This window comes from Oncorhynchus nerka, linkage group LG21 (assembly GCF_034236695.1).
Source record: "Oncorhynchus nerka isolate Pitt River linkage group LG21, Oner_Uvic_2.0, whole genome shotgun sequence".
Taxonomy (NCBI): domain Eukaryota; kingdom Metazoa; phylum Chordata; class Actinopteri; order Salmoniformes; family Salmonidae; genus Oncorhynchus; species Oncorhynchus nerka.
In genome coordinates, this window is record NC_088416.1 from 30,470,204 (window position 1) to 30,493,137 (window position 22,934).

At 42.2% G+C, this 22,934-nt stretch overlaps 1 protein-coding gene across 14 annotated transcripts in view; it reads right to left on the minus strand.

The window, feature by feature from the left end:
• The window catches only part of LOC115125244 (nuclear factor 1 X-type-like), a 162,425-nt gene that overhangs the window by 116,895 nt on the left and 22,596 nt on the right, over nt 1–22,934 (minus strand). The window lies entirely within an intron of this gene.

A 22,934-nucleotide genomic window follows, 5' to 3' on the forward strand; every position in this document is an offset into this window, starting at 1 on the left:
CCAAATGGGTACTGCTCCGGTACAACTGTGGCTATGGCACATTCAGCCCAATCTCATCAACACCAATCCAAAATCAGGAGAGTCTGCAGATAAATCATTGAGCTTGATTTCTCAAAAGCCTCCAATGGCTGTGTCGTCCATGTTGGTGACTAATAATGAGTGCCTTGCCTCCATGATGCATCTCTTTCTTCTACAACTGCTGGACAGTTTGCAGAGGCATCTGTAACGGTCTGAATAAGTGGATGTCTTATTGTTTTTTGGATTGAGTTTGCAGGGTTCGTAATTGCCGTAAAATGGAAGAACGTCTCTATTTCTGGTCCACCATTTGCAACAAAGATGATGTAAAACACATTTGTATTAGTGCACGCTCACTCTGTACTACCGATATAATCTAATCTCTAGTTAATATGCTGCAGTATCATGCACTCGTTCTGCTTAATCTTAGAACGATGAAGACAGCATCACACCAGCATTTAGTAGTTGGCTTCAATATGGTCTGGCTCACACCCATCAACATTCACAATGCACAATAAAGGACAATATATCCCTGAGGTTTGGGTTCAATTTCTGTTGCTTTCTCTAATACCCATTGTTGCAGGACACGATGAGCATCTAACAAAAGACAGACAAAATTGACATTAAAATAAGAGGAACATCTCAATTGAAGATACACATACTTCATAGGGTGAGTGTGTGTGAGTCTGTGTGTGAGTCTGTGTGCGAGTCTGTGTGCGAGTCTGTGTGCGAGTCTGTGTGCGAGTCTGTGTGCGAGTCTGTGTGCGAGTCTGAGAGAGAGAGAGAGAGAGAGAGAGAGAGAGAGAGAGAGAGAGAGAGAGAGAGAAAGAGAGAGAGACAGGGACAGGGAGAGAGTGCTGAGCAAATATACCTGTACACGTGCATAAAATACAAAGACACACACACACACACAAAAATAACAGGATATTGATACAGGGAGAACAAAAGATGAGACACTATCTGGAAATCAAGACTATAACGGTTTAGGCCTTCATGAAGGAAAGGAGTGGTTTCCAGTACAGGGACCGAAGCAAAGTAGACTACCTGTGTGGTGGTTAAGAATTTATAGATGCTACCACTGTGCAACGCTTTGCGGTTCAAAGTTCTTGCAAGTGCAATTTTTTTGTTAAAACCATAATCATCTTATGAAGCACTGCAGCAGATACAGTTTAATCATGAAAATATCCCACATTCAAAACTGTGATGTGGTTGTCAAGGTCCAATGAAGCCGTTTTTATCTCAATATTATATTAAGTACATTACTGTGATTGTTTTCAATTAAAATGGTACAAAAATAACAATAAATTGCTTCTTAGCAAAGAGCAAGGGGAAGGAGGGGAAAACTGAAAACTAGCTGTTATTGGCAGAGAGATTTGGAAACGTCTTCACACTGGGCACACACTGATTGAATCAACATTGTTGCCATTCCATTTGAATGAAATTATGTTGAACCAACGTGGAATAGATGTTGAGTTGACGTCTGTGCCTAGTGGGTTTGTTATTGGACTATTAACTAATTTACCACCAGGTGATGTCACATTGCAGGCCAAAACTCCATCCCGCCAAAACAGGCTGAAATTTCAGTCTTTTCAAACAGCTCTTACACTTAAAAGGGCATTATCATTAGTTTCACAATTTCACAGTATTATTCCACATAGTGTGTAAATATATATAAAACTGCACTTGTCCTTTAAGGTGTGTACAACCTTCATTGTCAGCAGTGCTCTGTTTCAATGATGATCTCCTACCTACCCACACACAACAACAAATAAACCCTCAGTAATTAACCATATTTCTTTCCACATATCTTCAGTATCTCCATCTCGTGTTTTGTCATTCAATAATCAATTATGCCAGCCAGCCACGGCTCCCAATGCATTTCTCTCTTTAGTAGCGCAATTTTGAAAACTGCAGCCTACCTCACCTCTCTATAAAAAAATAAGCAAGTCCTATTTTCAGCCTCTTAATAGAGTAGGCAGCGCAAATCTGTGTTGGTGATTTATGGTATATCATCAAAATAAATCAATCACAGCACGTAGGGGGCCCACGTGGGTAACTGGGGGGCCCTGACTTGATTGGGTAACTGATGAATAAAACAATTCCAAATCAAATGTATAAATGTGACTGGTCAAGTGTGTGAGTCAGGGGCTGGGTCCACTCTCAATATTCAAAATACACCAGAGAGCATCATTTAGCCACAGAGGATCAATAGTTTCTAAAAAATATAACAGTGGATTAAGTGTTATCACAAGCACATACAGGTATACAGCGACTAGCCTATGGATTCATTTTCATCATTAGGTGAGTCAGTGTGCCACTGGAAATGTTATTTAGTAGCTTACTGTGTCCTATAACACACACATATATATATATACACAGTATATATATATACACACACACACTACCATTCAAAAGTTTGGGGTCACTTAGAAATGTCCTTGTTTTTTAAGAAAAGCACATTTTTTGTCCATTACAATAACATCAAATTGATCAGAAATACAGTGTAGACATTGTTCATGTTGTAAATGACTATTGTAGCTGGTTTCTTGGCAATCTTGGCATGAGTTTCTTGACAATCTCTCGCATGGAATAGCCTTCACTTCTTAGAACAAGAATAGACTGACGAGTTTCAGAAGAAAGTTCTTTGTTTCTGGCCATTTTGAGCCTGTAATCGGCCACAAATGCTGATGCTGCAGATACTCAACAAGTCTAAAGAAGGCCAGTATTATTGCTTCTTTAATCAGCACAACAGGTTTCAGCTGTGCTAAAATAATTGCAAAAGGGTTTTCTAATGATCAATTAGCCTTTTAAAATAATAAACTTGGATTAGCTAACACAACGTGCTATTGGAGCACAGGAGGGATGGAGCACAGGAGTGATGGTTGCTGATAATGGGCCTCTGTACGCCTATGTAGATATTCCATAAAAAATGTCCTGTTTCCAGCTATAATAGTCATTTACAACATCTACACTGTATTCTGATCAATTTTATGTTATTTTAATGGACAAAAAAAATGTGCTTTTCTTTCAAAAACAATAACATTTGGAACAAACTCCCTCACGACGCCAGGACAGAGGAGTCAATCACCACCTTCCGGAGACACCTGAAACCCCACCTCTTTAAGGAATACCTAGGATAGGATAAAGTAATCCTTCTCACTCCCCCCTTAAAAGATTTAGATGCACTATTGTAAAGTGGCTGTTCCACTGGATGTCATAAGGTGAATGCACCAATTTGTAAGTCGCTCTGGATAAGAGCGTCTGCTAAATGACTTAAATGTAAATGTAAATGTAAATTTCTAAGTGACCCCAAACTTTTGAACGGTAGTGTATATATATATATATATATATATATATATATATATATATATATATATATACATATATTGTACAATGTGTTGTTGAAAACCACATCACTGGTTAGAGGACAACCTGCAGAACACAGTCAGCTACAGTTCGGAATGTTTATTTTGATTTGGGGGTCCCCAAACATAAAGAGAAATGCAACACTGTTTTATCAATCACTCATTGATTATCACATTGAAATCAATTGTGCGAGAGGGGGGATATGAGGTTGCACACAGCGGTTGGAACCGATTCAGGGAAAAGAACCTCAAACCGGAAAATAATTAAACGTTTTGAGGAACAGAATCAGAACTGTGAACGAAAGTGATATATACTGATCAAAACAGTACTGTTATTGCATGGGAACCGGTTAATTAATAACGTTATTTTATGTTCCGGGCATTTTGCAACAAATTGCATATGCTAAGCACCTGTCACTCAGAAAATTATTCCAGTGTCTGCCTGCCAGCTGAACATCTTTGCCAATGTGTGTGTGTGTGTGTGTGTGTGTGTGTGTGTGTGTGTGTGTGTGTGTGTGTGTGTGTGTGTGTATATATGTGTATATATATGTGTGTGTGTGTGTGTGTGTGTGTGTGTGTGTGTGTGTGTGTGTGTGTGTGTAGGCCCCTCCCCCTCCGAAGAAGCAAAGTCTAGTAGCCTACTGACACTGCAAACGTGACTCAGAAATTAAGGAGAGAGATTTTTAATTAGAGAATAATGGATGAACCTTTTCAATGCTAGTTAAGGATACTATAGATATCACATTTCATATTGGATTTATTAACTAGAAAAAGGTAAGACATTTTTATTCTGGTGCCGCTCTGTAGACACAAGCTTGTTAGTTAGCTAGCGAGCTGTTCCAATGTTAAGCCAACGTTCTGAAGTTCAAAGACATTCAAAGTTCCTCCATATAATTATGTGAGCCGAATTCAGATAATGCTCGTCATAACAACAAGATGCCCTACCATCACTCATTCATATATCTTTATGTACATATTCTTTATCCCCCTACACTTGTGTGTACAAGACAGTAGTTTTGGAATTGTTAGTTAGATTACTTGTTGGTTATTACTGTATTGTCGGAACTAGAAGCACAAGCATTTCGCTACACTCGCATTAACATCTGCTAACCATGTGTATGTGACAAATAAAATTTGATTTGATTTGATTATTTGATTTGATGCCCAATGCTTCAAGTCAAGCCTCCCCGTCCACCCACTCTCGTTCTCTCCCCACCTGCAAAATTTCAGTTGCATCTGGCGCCCTACACATCTCGTGTCTGTCCAATGCATGTAAATAGTTTGCCCGCTCCATAGCAAACTGCTCTATCCGCACAGATTGGTGAAGTACTTTAATGTTGAGGTAAACGTTTTTAAAAAACGACAATTTCAGAGGTTTAAAAATGGACAGAAAGGAACAATATCAACTATTAAGTCAGCTTGTATAATGTAGTAACACATACTGTCCACATCATAGAAAGCATCATAGAAAGTTTTTCATATACAGTTGAAGTCGGAAGTTTACATACACTTTACATACATACACTAGTTTTTCAACCACTCCACACATTTCTTGTTAACAAACTATAGTTTTGGCAAGTCGGTTAGGGCATCTACTTTCTGCATGACACAAGTAATTTTTGCAACAATTGTTTAAAGACAGATTATTTCACTATATGACAATTCCAGTGGGTCAGAAGTTAACATACACTAAGTTGACTGTGCCTTTAAACAGCTTGGAAAATTCCAGAAAATTATGTCATGGCTTTAGAAGCTTCTGATAGGCTAATTGACATCATTTGAGTCAAATAGAGGTGTACCTGGGGATGTATTTCAAGGACTACCTTCAAACTCAGTGCCTCTGTGCTTGACATCATGGGAAAATCAAAAGAAATCAGCCAAGACCTCAGAAAATAAATTGTATATCTCCACAAGTCTGCTTCATCCTTGGGAGCAATTTCCAAACGCCTGAAGGTACCACGTTCATCTGTACAAACAATAGCACCATGGGACTACGCAGCCGTCACACCGCTCAGGAAGGAGACGATTCTGTCTCCTAGAGATGAACGTATTCTTTGGTGCGAAAAGTGCAAATCAATCCCAGAACAACAGCAAAGGACCTTGTGAAGATGCTGGAGGAAACAGGTACAAAAGTATCTATATCCACAGTAAAACGAGTCCTATATCAACATAACCTGAAAGGCCGCTCAGCAAGGAAGAAGCCCCTGCTCCAAAACTGTCATAAAAAAGCCAGACAACGGTTTGCAACTACAAAGATTGTACTTTTTGGAGAAATGTCCTCTGGTCTGATGAAACAAAAAAACAACTGTTTGGCCATAATGACCATGTTATGTTTGGAGGAAAAAGTGGGAGGCTTGCAAGCCAAAGAACACCATCCCATCCATGAAGCACGGGGGTGGCAGCATCATGTTGTGGGGTTGCTTTGCTGCAGGAGGAACTGGTGCACTTCACAAAATAGACTAGAGCATCCGTAAAGTCTGTGCAGCAGGCTGAGCGTTTGACATCCCTAATATAGAGACAGTCAAATTGCAGCACAAGGCTTGCAAGTAGCTAGCATTTCTTTATGAATACAATTCATTCAAATGGTGCCAGAACACTTTACTGTATGTAAAACATTATATTAGCTCTCTGTTGCAAAGCATGTTAATAACTTCATCAGATGTTTCAACTGACAAATCAATCCATGCATTGTGAGAGTAAAAACATAAAAACCTATAGACCTTTAACATGAATAAAGCACTAATAGTTATGTGGTTCACAGCTATATTTCTTAAACCATTTGAAACCTTAGGGCACAGGCCTCTGCCTTCACATTGGCAACACATGCTAGCCTATATTGGCACCTTGTTACAGTCTAAGGTACAGTCTACGGATATCAATAATTGTATTTGTTTTAAAGCTAAATGTGTTCTCATGCAGACATTTTCGTTCATTTACATGATTGGCCTACATTTATTTACTCACTCAAATAACGTCTAAATGGCTCCTCTCAGGCTACATGCTGAATTGTTTGAGCGAGCCCTGACATTTTTAGCGCTATTTTCAACCAGTGTCTCAAATGGTTACCTTTGTGTCTCTCATTTCATTTATTTGTCATCATTTTCAATAACATGTCTGGACTGACAGGAAGCAGAAACATGCGGTGTGCACGCTCTCATCTAAACGAAGACTTGACCCCATCTAGACCTGCTGCTCGTGACTGTTCCTAAAAGACAGTGAAAAAAATCAGGCCTACAGACCAGTGTGAACTCTTAAAACCTGTTTGCGATAGGGGGCAGCATTTTCACGTTTGGATGAAAAGCGCGCCCAGAGTAAACTGCCTGCTACTCAGTCCCAGTTGCTAATATATGCAAATTATTAGATTTGGATAGAAAACACTCTGAAGTTTATTCAACTGTTTGAATGATGTCTGTGAGTATAACAGAACTCATATGGCAGGCGACAACCTGAGAAAAATCCAACCAGGAAGTGGGAAATCTGAGGTTTGTAGTTTTTCAACTCTTTGCCTATTGAATATACAGTGTCTATGGGGTCAAATTGCACTTCCTAAGGCTTCCACTAGATGTCAACAGTCTTTAGAACCTTGTTTGATGCTTCTACTGTGAAGGAGGGGGGAATGAGAGGGGATTGAGTCAGTGGTCTGTCAGAGTGCCACAAGCTGGTCACGCACGTTCATGTGAGAGTTAGCTTGAGTTCCATTGCATTTCTGAAGACAAAGGAATTCTCTGGTTGGAACATTATTGAAGATTTATGATAAAAACATCCTAAAGATTGATTCTATACTTCGTTTGACATGTTTCTATGAACTGTATTATAACTTTTTGGACTTTTCGTCTGAACTAAGCGATCGCGCATTGAGCATTTGGATTACTGGGCTAAACGCGAGAACAAAAAGGAGGTATTTGGACATAAGGATGAACTTTATCGAACAAATCAAACATTTATTGTGGAACTGGGATTCATGGGAGTGCATTCTGATGAAGATCATCAAAGGTAAGTGAATATTTATATTGTTATTTCTGACTTCTGTTGATTTGTTATCTGAGCACCTTCCTCAGATTATTGCATGGTTTGCTTTATCCGTAAAGCTTTTTTGAATTCTGACACAGTGGTTGCATTAAGGAGAAGTATATCACTAATTCTGTGAATAACACTTGTATCTTATATTAAAGTTTATGATGACTATTTCTGTAAATTGATGTGGCTCTCTGCAAAATCACAGGATGTTTTGGAAGCAAAACATTACTGAACGTAACGCGTCAATGTAAACTGAGATTTTTGGATATAAATATGCACTTTATCGAACAAAACATACATGCATTGTGTAACATGAAGTCCTATGAGTGTCATCTGATGAAGATCATCAAAGGTTAGTGATTAATTTTATCTCTATTTCTGCTTTTTGTTACTCCTCTCTTTGGCTGGAAAATGGCTGTGTGTGTTTTTGTGACTAGGCTCTGACCTAAAATAATCATATGTTGTGCTTTCGCTGTAAAGCCTTTTTAAAATCGGACACTATGGGTAGATTAACAAGAAGGTTATCTTTAATTTCTTGTATTGCACTTGTTAATGCATGAAAGTTACATATTTCTAAAAAATACTTTTGAATTTCGAGAGCTGCCTTTTCAGCAGAATGTTGTCGAGGGGTTCAGCTAGCGGAACCCCTAGCCATAAGAATTAACTAACCACACCACGATGCCTTGTGTTACAACAAGCAGACAGGCCATGGTATGATATAGGCCAAATGCCCCTATAGTGATTTCACATATTCACAGTAGACTACATTTCAAAATATGATGATCTAGCCTATTGAAAAACATTTCAAACTCATTCAAAATAGTGAAGTTCAGACTTTGGCCAAGACAATTAAACATGCTGCAACTGTTTTCTTCCCTCACGCGGCACTTACAATATTAATGCTTAAAGAGTGAAGACATCATCATCGGAGTCTGCCAAGAGGACGATGGAAATGAAGGAGCTGGAAAGACTGTTTGGCACTCCCGCCAGCGAGCCATTTGTGCCACTTTGTCACCGTCAGTAAAATCCAGTTTCAATTAATAATAGCAGAATAAACCCAAGCACCTACAAATAAATGGAGCTAAAAATTCAGGCTGGCAGGCTAAAATCTACACATTTTTCCAATACAATTCGTTCCATAAATATGTGTAGGCATTGCCTAGGCTGTATAGAAAGTGATTCATTCACAGATGGAAAATCTATTGAATGGCAAAACGCATTAGTAAACTATCTTTTTCCCTGTAAGTGCTTGCAAATACGTCAGTGTGCTTATAGGCCAGTTGAAATGTGTTGATTTTCAAGAGAATATTGATTGGGATATGTGCCCTTTCATGGGAGAGCAATTGCCTATATATTTAGGCCTATTCAAAAACATGACATAAAACATGTTAATCAATAGCATAGACACCAAATGTAGCCCACTAACCTACTCAAAAACGACTATAATATTTTAGCATAGAAGCGAAGTCTGCACTCACATGGCACGTGTTATAGGCAACTCTACCTGTTGCCCCATACAAGTTAAATATGACATTTATACAAAAATAAAGTGTTTCAATTAAACAAATAAAACAATGTGTATTATTTAATCCAGAAAGTTGTTTCAAAGTGTGTTACTTGTACATTTCACTTATTTAGAGGAACGCCAGCACATGTATGCTACTGGTCACTTTAATAATGGAACACTGGCCACTTTAATAATGGAACACTGGCCACTTTAATAATGTTTACATACTGTTTTATACATTTCATATGTATATACTGTATTCCCGTCAACGCCACTCCGACATTGCTCATCCTAATATTTATATATTTCCTCATTCTATTATTTTACTTTTCGACTTGTGTGTATTGTGAATTGTTAGATTCTACTGCACTGTTGGAGCTAGGAACACAAGCATTTCGCTACACTTGCTGCTAAATATCTGCTAAATATGTGATCAATAACATTTCATTTGATTTTGATACGGAAATTCATAAGTATAAATGCTTAGGAAATGTATAGGCCTATGTCTAGGCTAAGTGTGCAACTTTCATTGATATGAACATATTCAGCAAATTCACTGGCAGATAAAAACCTTTAGGTTTAGGGAGATATGGAGGTAAGGAAATAATTTGTTGTAAAATAATTAAAAGAGTCCTTAGGTTTTCGATTTTGATTGCTTCATACAGCGAGAAATTGAAAATATAAAGGCTAATAATCGAAAAACCAACTAACACCATTAAAATCCCAGAATGTGCTCCTTTATAGGCTAACTAAAATATATCATTTATACTCATACCACTTTTAAAAATCTAAACCTTTTTTTTCGTTATCTTCAAATCGGATTTTTTTTAAAGAGTTAAGCATAATCTATGGTGCCAAAATATTAACAATAACAGAACTTCAATAAAAATGTAAATTTCGTTTACACCCCATTTCCACCCAATTTTGAACGAACCTGACGAGAAATTTCATTGGTATAAACATTTAAAGAATTTGTTCAGCGACATAATGTGAAATGTGCTTTTTGTATAATCATTATCTGCAGTGAACTTCTTGTAGATGTTCTTAAAACAATATATCCAAAGACTAGGGGGGAAAGGGAGTAAAACACTCACATCTCGTCTAAGCACTCCTTTCCAACTAACTCCAACAAAATCTGTCAATTGAAAAAGTTTCAAATAGTCCTTTATAAAGCCGTTAAGACGTTTTTTTTAATTGTCTGATTTAGTGCCAACCTACACCAAGACAGCAATGAAACGTTCTTTGAAAAAGAATAGGCAATGAGCGCAGGCAGCACAACGTTGAGTAAACTACAGTAAATTAAACCTTTGCTAATTTACGCGTTTGACAACCAAGCATTTAGTAGGCCTACTTTGATGCCATTTGTGTGCATCGGATACAGAAGGGTTTTATTCGTTGGCTTTAGGGAAACATGGACAGCGATGTCAGGGTGTGATTTGTTCCACAGAGCCTGCGAGTCCCTGTACGCAGAGCAGAGGTGAGCACAAGAAGTTGGCAGCAGCCTATTCTCTAACTTTGAGAACAGACGGGTGGTGTCATTGTCATTACTTGCTGGATACCTATATTGTGAATCATCCACTTGAAACATAAAGTTTGTTTTTCTCTCACAACGTGAGAGTGGTATGGATGAACACCTCTGCTACTTTAGAGATAGATGGCCATTAGCAGAGTAGACGACGGGGAAGGACTCTACGTTAAAAGCATTTACAGAAGGGGCAGGTAGCCTCTCAGTGATCCTGCGTTAGCGACATGTGAATAATACAAATTCATACAGGTAATCAAACAATACAATTATACAGTGTATGTGTGTTTCCAAAAGCAATATTGGGCTCATTATCCGATATTTGAAATGGACACTTCACTAAGGTCAAGGCCAGATAAGATATGCGGTTGTCTCATACTTCAGGCAGGCCCATCCCACTGGGCACAGATTTCAGTTCAACATCTAATTTTAAATAACATTTGGTTGAGTAAGTGAATTCACTATTAATTAAATCAACAAAAAATATAGGGTAAAAAAAATATTTTGCAAATCCTATCAGTTTTCCACGTTGATTCAACGTCATCACATTGAATTAATTATTTTATTGAAATGACGTGGAAACAACGTTGATTCAAACAGATTTTGCCCAGTGGGATAGGTCTATTTAGCAGAGTAAAGGAAATCGACTGCAATCTCTATAAAACATTGTGGTAAAAAGGCAATCATCAACTTTCCGTTACTGTGTTCTATGTAATAATTTCACAATAGCCTTGCTTAAAATGAATAGGCTCGCCAAGGAGAATTGCGTCTGACGAAGGAGTGGCGGACCTTAAAATACCACCCAAAATGCATTTTTTATATATGACATTTCTAAATCATTTAAAAAAATGTAAAATTCAACTGAATACATTAAACAACATTGGTCTATAGGTCTATATTTTGATAATATATGCATTGCAGTATTACACATGTTTTACAACAGAATACAATTTTCAAAAATACAATACAAAGGATGATGCATAAAAATGTATCAAATGTTTTTGCCAAATAGAACAATCTGAAATGTTTCTGACCATACACACAACAACTTAGTCTTCTGTCAGACAACCCATTAACCACGGTAGAAAGATACATGAGCAGCACAGGCCTCATTCTCATCTCATTAGACCAATTATGCCACGGTCTGTCTGGATAACCTGAGAGCCTGTCTCTTCATTAGAGAGGTGTGGGCCTGGTGTGGCTCACTGCTGTCCTCCCCTGACCAGCTGAGTGTCCCTGACCCTGGATGCTGGCAGACCTTGACCCTGAATGCTGGCAGACCCTGACCCTGGATGCTGGCAGACCCTGACCCTGGATGCTGGCAGACCCTGACCCTGGAAGCTGGCAGACCCTGACCCTGGATGCTGGCAGACCCTGACCCTGGATGCTGGCAGACCCTGACCCTGGATGCTGGCAGACCCTGACCCTGGATGCTGGCAGACCCTGACCCTGGATGCTGGCAGACCCTGACCCTGGAAGCTGGCAGACCCTGACACTGGATGCTGGCAGACCCGACCCTGCCGGGCCACACACAGAGAGGAGGTAGGGCGGGCGGCAGTGGAGGCTTAGTCAGCCAGGCCAGACAGACACATGCAGACACATGCAGCTCCTGGGTGAGTGTGAGACACATGGCCGTAGGGGGGTGCCATGCCAGCCCAGGCACGTAGGCATGCCAGTGTACTAACACACCATCACTTCAGGGACAGACTTATGTGCAAATATGTACATGTAACCTAAGTAGTAAGTAAGTAAGCCTTGCATTGTGATTAGTGTAGGCTACAGTGAGAGTACAGTGCCAGCCTCGTAACTCTCCATTGTGATTAGTGTAGGCTACAGTGAGAGTGCAGTGCCAGCCTCGTAAAATCTCCATTGTGATTAGTGTAGGCTACAGTGAGAGTACAGTGCCAGCCTCGTAACTTTCCATTGTGATTAGTGTAGGCTACAGTGAGAGTACAGTGCCAGCCTCGTAACTCTCCATTGTGATTAGTGTAGGCTACAGTGAGAGTGCAGTGCCAGCCTCGTAACTCTCCATTGTGATTAGTGTAGGCTACAGTGAGAGTGCAGTGCCAGCCTCGTAACTCTCCATTGTGATTAGTGTAGGCTACAGTGAGAGTGCAGTACCAGCCTCGTAACTCTCCATTGTAATCAGCGTATTTCATTTCTGTTAATCATGAAACCAGAAAATAAGGAGAGAGTGAACATTCAACCTAAAGGGAAAAAAAGCAAAACCCTCCCCACAATCTTACTCTCTCTGTGGGCAAGCAAGTGATGTGTAAAGGCTTTAGAAGTGCAGCGCTAGCGTTCGTTGTAATTATCTCAGTTTACAAACCAGCGCGTTACTACGTGTGAAAAATCTGCAGGCAATTTGTGGTGGATGCGTGTGTTATGCTCACAGGCCCAGGGTTGGCCGGGGAGCCATCAGAGGGAGGCACGCACGGCACATACCAGCCCCACGCAGGGTCGTCACCTCACAGTCACGCCACGCTGCTGCAGGGGCTAGTACTACCACCACCTCTCCTCAGCCCACTCTACAGAACCACTGACATCTATATCACACTGCACTACCACATAGTTGACTGGAGTACTCATGAAGCGGTGTTAGATATCGAGGTATGGTTCCAATAGACTCCCCAGAAGATTTATCTTGAGCTTTAAAGAACAAATCAAGCCAAGGATCATTAAGCAAACAGCACCGGCCTGAATTAACATTAAAACATTTTGGTGTGACTTGAAGACTTAAAACCTTTCTGAAAACATTGAGATCCAGGTGAACCCACTGATCTAAACCATTTTGTTTTTGTAATGGTGTACAGAGATATCAAATTGATATTCTGCCTTTAGTTATAACACAGGCTGAAACTTGTTTCGTGTTCCAGAGAAACAATGGGATATTATTGACAGGGTGTGCAGGAAAATATACTAAACAAATTTAGCAGTACATGAGTATGTTTACATAGAGAACAATACTGATGATGGCTAATGATGTCATACTAGTGAGTAGGCCCTTTAAAACAGGTGAGGCGCCTACTGTGCATAGGACAAGGCATATCACCACAAGGTCTGACTTCATGGTGGGACAGTAGTAGCACTTGAGGTTTCCACTTGAACCTCACCCTCCCCCCCTCCTCTTCTCCCTCCTCTTCCCCCTAGCCCCACGCCGCTGTCTAGAAAGAATGTTTAGTTGAATAGGGAAACCACCGCCCTGCTTTCAGTGACGGTGCTGGCGGCACGCCGTGCTGTGACAGGCTGGCTGACTCTGCACCAGACAACATGTTTATCTCCTCAGAGAGCCGTCGACGGGCCGCAGCTACCCAGTCGCTGTCGGCCTCCATTAAGAAACACTGAACCTCTGGAGGACATGATTACACTAAAGGAAGGACTGTTTAGCAATCAGTTCTGGCGTTGTGAATTGCAATTGAAATATATTAATCACAGAAAATAACGTCCACAGTTCCATTCACCAATTAAATCTTAATTCATCTCCTTAAACCCTGGTAACAATCCATCAAACGATGGTCTGCGAGGCTAAAATATAAGGCTGATGACAATTTACTTGGCAGCTCACTGAATATGTCCGTCACAAGAAGCAATGTTGTTTTCAGAGATCTAAAGTATTTTTACTTGATAGGGATTTAATTCATAGCACATTCCCTAGTCTGTTATCTCTATGGCCCAATTCACGTAGTTGGGAGAACTTTAATTTGTATGAGCATTGTGACTCATTCCAGAGCTCAGAGATCTGAGCAATGTTCCGCAGTCTAAATAGAACCCACTACATGTCCTTTTGATTCAGAATCTCAACACTACATGTCCTTTTGATTCAGAATCTCAACACTACATGTCCTTTTGATTCAGAATCTCAACACTACATGTCCTTTTGATTCAGAATCTCAACACTACATGTCCTTTTGATTCAGAATCTCAACACTACATGTCCTTTTGATTCAGAATCTCAACACTACATGTCCTTTTGATTCAGAATCTCAACACTACATGTCCTTTTGATTCAGAATCTCAACACTACATGTCCTTTTGATTCAGAATCTCAACACTACATGAAAAGAGGGATCTCACGTTCATGTGTTAACCTGCTGCTTAACTAAAGTTAAAGGGCTTTATTCCACTTTCAAACAGTGCAGGGTAAGAAATCAAAGGGATGTCTAGTAATTAAAAAACACATATGCCCCGAGAGTACAGTATGACGCATCATTACAGTCTCCGTCGTAACTACAGGCTTTATGGGTAACAAGCTAGTCATACCCAGGGACAGAAATGACAAACCCATGCTAGACAATTGTCCCTTTCACTCTCTACTACTATGACATCATCAGTAGTGCAGCCAGTGCGGCTGCAGCATTGTGACTCTGGGGTCCTCTCTGATTGAGCCAGACCTGTGTAATGATGTCTGTGGGGGCGGAGCCCACTTTGGACTGGGCGTATTTTGATTGGGGGGCAGGGAGAGGCCACCAGCAAATGGCTCGGTCTCCTTGTCTGTTTTGTGGTCCATTTGTCTTGAGGATATATTTTTGCCTATGCAGTAAATTAGAATTTAGTATTGCATTGGCTAGGTTACTAATGTGCTTTAGGGTTGGGAACAGTTAGCATTTTACAAGCCACTCTAAATTGCAAGCTGTACTGATTACATGTAAATATAGACTGAGAAACATGTGAGGAGACCATCATGGCTTGCACAAAAAACTCGCATCCACAAACAGGGAAGCACACTACTCTTGCAGAGTGTTGAATGCTTTGCAATCAAAGAAATAAAGGGGCAATCTAGCACACAATCAAACAAGAGATTTATCCAGCTCTCCTGCCAACAGCCATGGCCCACCTCTTTCTGAACAAGGGATGCACTATTGACTAAATTTACCCCCCTCTCTCTCTCTGTCTTTCTCCATCTCTCATTTTTTTCTCTCTCTCTTCAGTCTTCCCTCTGCCAGTCGGTGAGGCGTGATGCCAACCCTTTCCACAACCGGGCACACTGCCCTGTCCTTTATGCAAATGCTTTGCCACCATCCCAAACTCACAACCCCCACTTTCTCACCCTCCATGTCTGTGCCCTTCTCTCCCCCCTGTCTCTATTTTTCTATCTCTCCACCATTCTCTCTCACATGAGGAAACTGAGAACCAGCTATTAGAGTCTTGCTTCCGAGTCCTCCATGAGGCCTGCTGATCTGCAGTCATTCACACCTGCATGGTTCTTGAGTAAGGCCAAAACACCCTGTACTTTGTTTTACTACTGCTACTGAGGGCAAATTACACAAATGGGGGTATGTTTAATAGAGGTGCGGCTCATGGACACTCCTGTAGGTGTGTCTGCAATAGGTCTGATAAAGGACTGCCTCTGCTAAGACAGAGAAAGATAAAAAGTGTGTGTGTGAGAGAGGTTAAAAGGGGGGAGAGAGAGAGAGAGAGAGAGAGAGAGAGAGAGAGCGTGGGCGAGAGATTAAAAGGGAGGAGAGACAGAGGGAGGGAAGAGTTGAAAATGATTCATGTGATGATATTAAATAGAGCCGCTTCACATAACCCACAGGTACCATTATCTAGTAGTCATTGACGTGATAATGACTCAATTCCCTTTCATCATCCAGGGGAAAGTATGGAAGGTATTTTAATAGACAAGACAGGTACTTGTTTGTTTCTTGTTTCATAGATGTAAAACAATAAATAAAATAATGTTCTCTTTGAGATTCGAGAAAGTGCATTAATGCGATTTACATTCAAGCATAATGTCTATATATCTGAAATAAAATCATGACTGTGTAATAATGGTACTATCGTCATCATTGTCGTTGTTGCAGTGAACCAAACATGAGATTAGAAACCCAGACGTGCTTCATGGTTAGTCCCAGTGACAGACAGGTATACAGAGAGGGTTAATCAACCAGTAGAGAGACTGAAGGAAGAGCCTCCTTTATGTCAGCAAAGTTAATCTTCCTCTGCTGCCGTCCCCTCTAGGGCGGAAGAACGTTGAGGATGGCGACAATGAGGGCCGCCGGTCCACACACGCCGGACACAGCCCCACACACGCCGGACACAGCCCCACACACGCCGGACACAGCCACACACACGCCGGACACAGCCACACACACGCCGGACACAGCCCCACACACGCCGGACACAGCCACACACACGCCGGACACAGCCACACACACGCCGGACACAGCCACACACACGCCGGACACAGCCACACACACGCCGGACACAGCCCCACACACGCCGGACACAGCCACACACACGCCGGACACAGCCCCACACACGCCGGACACAGCCACACACACGCCGGACACAGCCCCACACACGCCGGACACAGCCACACACACGCCGGACACAGCCACACACACGCCGGACACAGCCCCACACACGCCGGACACAGCCACACACACGCCGGACACAGCCACACACACGCCGGACACAGCCACACACAGCACAGGAAAGCAACTCAGGCTAAACACAAACACTCACAGAGACACACCACATTCTGATCTCCTTGTGTGGCCTGTTCATAGAGTATGCCTACATTGACATACTGTATAGGCACTAACTGTATCAGAGCATACCCCTTATATTTACATGAACCAACTGACAACAAAGAAAACTTACACTTAAAAGCTTATGTTACCAAACTGAATTTGTGTGGGGCTGAACTAATACACAGATGAATTGTATTCATGCCAAAGTCAACCAAAGAAATCCTCATAAAGTCTTCTGGTCAATGAATGTGAAGATGATGACTCATTTATTCTGTGTTTATAAGCCTGTGCCACATAGTAGAAGGAAAAGCCCCAGATAACCAAATGCAGATACTTCTTTAAGCAGACTGAGTTAGCAATAAACATTGAGAAAAAAGGCTATCCAATAGTAAACTTGCCTTGTTTCATACAGTGGCAGCTCTGATTTTCTGAGTCTGCATAAACAAATAAATAAAACCAATGAAATAGGAGGTGGGTGATGTTCTGGGGAGTGAGAGACATGAACACTGTTTTCCTATTGGTAAACGCTACTGCCCACGTCCCTTTCCCTTCTTCCTGTAGAGACTTCCTTGTGTTCAATTACTGTAACAACGTTTCAGCAACCTTCCAGTGCTAGTACATGATGGAGGTGATGAAAAACTAAGAGGGAACAATGTTTTATTTTTTCCCTTGCCTGCTGTACAGAAAAGTTGCACCTGAAAGACATGTTAGTTCTGTGTGCCTTGTCAGTATCTGTCTGCCTGTATCAACAAGAGCATGACAACAGTGATATCCTGATTAGTCTCCAGCTCAAACACATTATGGGCATAGGACAAGAGGTCAGATATGTTCAAATGACCTCAATCAAAACCCCAACTAGTTTTACTAGGCGTAATACAGAAAGTGCTCCTCATTCTCATAAGAGATCACGGAGCAGACTCCAAATAAAACAAAGCTTTTATACTCCAATGGCATGATAGTTTGTAATTAAACTATTAAACTAAACCCAATCCTAGACCATTGAAAAACAGACCGTCTGTGTGGTGGAGGGAAATGAATGAGGCCTTTTCTTTCAGAGTGGAGATCAGAACCCCTAACTCTGGGATTTTGTGCTGTTGCCTTTCTCCCCCTGGAGGGAGTAATTAGGTTATGGAAGACAACTGCGGCATTGTTTTAACAGTGGAGGGTTTGTACCGGCCAAAGTCCCACCAGCGACATGCTTCTTTCTCTCACAACAACAAAAAATGTCAAATGGTTCGGAGGAGGCAAACTTCTTTCTGGGGGCTGTTTTTGGTTGGAGTTGGGTTGTTTGTGCAGAGCCACTGTTAGGGAGGGTATCCCATGTATCCACTGACTTGGCAACAGAAACAGTTCCTAACTAGAGTAATATGTTTATGATGCATTCACATTCCTTCCTGTCCCCTAGGAAATACAATACGCTTATATTGTCTGTTTTAATCACACTCCGCTTCCAAGGAGAGAACACAACCAGCCATGGCTATAAAGAGTCTTTCTCAAATATACATAGAGCTCAGTTACAGTAAATATGCACCGTGTTGATTGATGGGGGGAAGAAAATCGAACAAATCACATTAGAATTAGAATTGCTTGGAGCGCTAACCAAACTACTGTATTGCCCAAACACAGACTCTCTTCTCCTTGATTGTTTTCACTTTGAGCAGTTGCTGCTGCAAATGTTGTAGATTTTAAAGAAGGATGCACAATGCTCACTGAAACATCTCATTTAAATCCCTCAGGCTCAAACATGTCCTATGCAATTGTAACGGCTTTAAGGACGTGCCGTAAGCTCACTCCACGTCTAGCTTGAAATGTCGCGGAAGGAGCCATTAAATTGGAACCTTTTGAGTGGCTCAACCCTTTGGAGCATTGCCAATGGCGGTCACGTGTGTTGTGAAGCAGAGGATCACTGGTTCGAACCCAGTACGGGGCAGCGGAGGAAGCTAGGCTGTTAGCAGCACATTGACCCTGGTTACACAGTCAAACACACACACAGCTAACTCAAGCACATCCTACAGAGAAGATCAACTACAGACATGTCTTTTGGTCAGGAGCTCTTCCATCTAGTCTGAAGATGATGGGGCAAAAAGGTATTTAGTCAGCCACCAATTGTGCAAGTTCTCCCACTTAAAAAGATGAAAGAGGCCTGTAATTAGGTACACTTCAACTATGATAGACAAAATGAGAAAAAAAATCCAGAATAGGATTTTTAATGAATTTATTTAGCAAATTATGGTGGAAAATAAGTAAAATAGGTATTATTTTTTTTAGCCCTTTTTCTCCCCAATTTCGTAGTGTCCAATTGTTTTAGTAGCTACTATCTTGTCTCATCGCCCCAACTCCCCGTACGGGCTCGGGAGAGACGAAGGTTGAAAGTCATGCGTCCTCCAATACACAACCCAACCAAGCCGCACTGCTTCTTAACAAAGCGCGCATCCAACCCGGAAGCCAGCCGCACCAATGTGTCGGAGGAAACACTGTGCACCTGGCAACCTTGGTTAGCGCGCACTGCGCCCGGCCCGCCAAATCAAATCAAATCAAATTTTATTTGTCACATACACATGGTTAGCAGATGTTAATGCGAGTGTAGCGAAATGCTTGTGCTTCTAGTTCCGACAATGCAGTGATAACCAACAAGTAATCTAACTAACAATTCCAAAACTACTGTCTTATACACAGTGTAAGGGGATAAGGAATATGTACATAAGGATATATGAATGAGTGATGGTACAGAGCAGCATACAGTAGATGGTATCGAGTACAGTATATACATATGAGATGAGTATGTAGACAAAGTAAACAAAGTGGCATAGTTAAAGTGGCTAGTGACATAAGGATGCAGTCGATGATCTAGAGTACAGTATATACGTATGCATATGAGATGAATAATGTAGGGTAAGTAACATTATATAAGGTAGCATTGTTTAAAGTGGCTAGTGATATATTTACATCATTTCCCATCAATTCCCATTATTAAAGTGGCTGGAGTTGGGTCAGTGTCAATGACAGTGTGTTGGCAGCAGCCACTCAATGTTAGTGGTGGCTGTTTAACAGTCTGATGGCCTTGAGATAGAAGCTGTTTTTCAGTCTCTCGGTCCCAGCTTTGATGCACCTGTACTGACCTCGCCTTCTGGATGATAGCGGGGTGAACAGGCAGTGGTTCGGGTGGTTGATGTCCTTGATGATCTTTATGGCCTTCCTGTAACATCGGGTGGTGTAGGTGTCCTGGAGGGCAGGTAGTTTGCCCCGGTGATGCGTTGTGCAGACTTCACTACCCTCTGGAGAGCCTTACGGTTGAGGGCGGAGCAGTTGCCGTACCAGGCGGTGATACAGCCCGCCAGGATGCTCTCGATTGTGCATCTGTAGAAGTTTGTGAGTGCTTCTGGTGACAAGCCGAATTTCTTCAGCCTCCTGAGGTTGAAGAGGCGCTGCTGCGCCTTCTTCACGACGCTGTCAGTGTGAGTGGACCAATTCAGTTTGTCTGTGATGTGTATGCCGAGGAACTTAAAACTTGCTACCCTCTCCACTACTGATCCATCGATGTGGATAGGGGGTGTTCCCTCTGCTGTTTCCTGAAGTCCACAATCATCTCCTTAGTTTTGTTGACGTTGAGTGTGAGGTTATTTTCCTGACACCACACTCCGAGGCCCTCACCTCCTCCCTGTAGGCCGTCTCGTCGTTGTTGGTAATCAAGCCTACCACTGTTGTGTCGTCCGCAAACTTGATGATTGAGTTGGAGGCGTGCGTGGCCACGCAGTCGTGGGTGAACAGGGAGTACAGGAGAGGGCTCAGAACGCACCCTTGTGGGGCCCCGTGTTGAGGATCAGCGGGAGGAGATGTTGTTGCCTACCCTCACCACCTGGGGCGGCCCGTCAGGAAGTCCAGTACCCAGTTGCACAGGGCGGGGTCGAGACCCAGGGTCTCGAGCTTGATGACGAGCTTGGAGGGTACTATGGTGTTGAATGCCGAGCTGTAGTCGATGAACAGCATTCTCACATAGGTATTCCTCTTGTCCAGGTGGGTTAGGGCAGTGTGCAGTGTGGTTGAGATTGCATCGTCTGTGGACCTATTTGGGCGGTAAGCAAATTGGAGTGGGTCTAGGGTGTCAGGTAGGGTGGAGGTGATATGGTCCTTGACTAGTCTCTCAAAGCACTTCATGATGACGGAAGTGAGTGCTACGGGGCGGTAGTCGTTTAGCTCAGTTACCTTAGCTTTCTTGGGAACAGGAACAATGGTGGCCCTCTTGAAGCATGTGGGAACAGCAGACTTGTATAGGGATTGATTGAATATGTCCGTAAACACACCGGCCAGCTGGTCTGCGCATGCTCTGAGGGCGCGGCTGGGGATGCCGTCTGGGCCTGCAGCCTTGCGAGGGTTAACACGTTTAAATGTCTTACTCACCTCGGCTGCAGTGAAGGAGAGACCGCATGTTTTCGTTGCAGGCCGTGTCAGTGGCACTGTATTGTCCTCAAAGCGGGCAAAAAAGTTATTTAGTCTGCCTGGGAGCAAGACATCCTGGTCCGTGACTGGGCTGGGTTTCTTCTTGTAGTCCGTGATTGACTGTAGACCCTGCCACATGCCTCTTGTGTCTGAGCCATTGAATTGAGATTCCACTTTGTCTCTGTACTGACGCTTAGCTTGTTTAATAGCCTTGCGGAGGGATTGGCTGCATTGTTTATATTCGGACATGTTACCAGACACCTTGCCCTGATTAAAAGCAGTGGTTCGCGCTTTCAGTTTCACGCGAATGCTGCCATCAATCCACGGTTTCTGGTTTGGGAATGTTTTTATCGTTGCTATGGGAACGACATATTCGACGCACGTTCTAATGAACTCGCACACTGAATCAGCGTATTTGTCAATATTTCCATCTGACGCAATACGAAACATGTCCCAGTCCACGTGATGGAAGCAGTCTTGGAGTGTGGAGTCAGCTTGGTCTGACCAGCGTTGGACAGACCTCAGCGTGGGAGCCTCTTGTTTTAGTTTCTGCCTGTAGGCAGGGATCAGCAAAATGGAGTCGTGGTCAGCTTTTCCGAAAGGGGGGCGGGGCAGGGCCTTATATGCGTCGCGGAAGTTAGAGTAACAATGATCCAAGGTTTTACCACCCCTGGTTGCGCAATCGATATGCTGATAAAATTTAGGAGTCGCTGGTGCGCGATGAGACAAGGATTTCCCTACCGGCCAAACCCTTACGACAGAGCCTGGGCGCGAACCCAGAGTCTCTGGTGGCGCAGCTGGCGCTGCAGTACAGCGCTCTTAACCACTGCGCCACCTGGGAGGCCCCTGAACATAAATCTTTAACTTAAAACCCCACTATAATGTACACCTCTGCAACCGCGTAAGCCATTCCTACTCACATTTATCATACAGTGCCTTGCGAAAGTATTCGTCCCCCTTGAACTTTGCGACCTTTTGCCACATTTCAGGCTTCAAACATAAAGATATAAAACTGTATTTTTTTGTGAAGAATCAACAACAAGTGGGACACAATCATGAAGTGGAACGACATTTATTGGATATTTCAAACTTGTTTAACAAATCAAAAACTGAAAAATTGGGCGTGCAAAATTATTCAGCCCCTTTACTTTCAGTGCAGCAAACTCTCTCCAGAAGTTCAGTGAGGATCTCTGAATGATCCAATGTCGACCTAAATGACTAATGATGATAAATACAATCCACCTGTGTGTAATCAAGTCTCCGTATAAATGCACCTGCACTGTGATAGTCTCAGAGGTCCGTTAAAAGCGCAGAGAGCATCATGAAGAACAAGGAACACACCAGGCAGGTCCGAGATACTGTTGTGAAGAAGTTTAAAGCCGGATTTGGATACAAAAAGATTTCCCAAGCTTTAAACATCCCAAGGAGCACTGTGCAAGCAATAATATTGAAATGGAAGGAGTATCAGACCACTGCAAATCTACCAAGACCTGGCCGTCCCTCTAAACTTTCAGCTCATACAAGGAGAAGACTGATCAGAGATGCAGCCAAGAGGCCCATGATCACTCTGGATGAACTGCAGAGATCTACAGCTG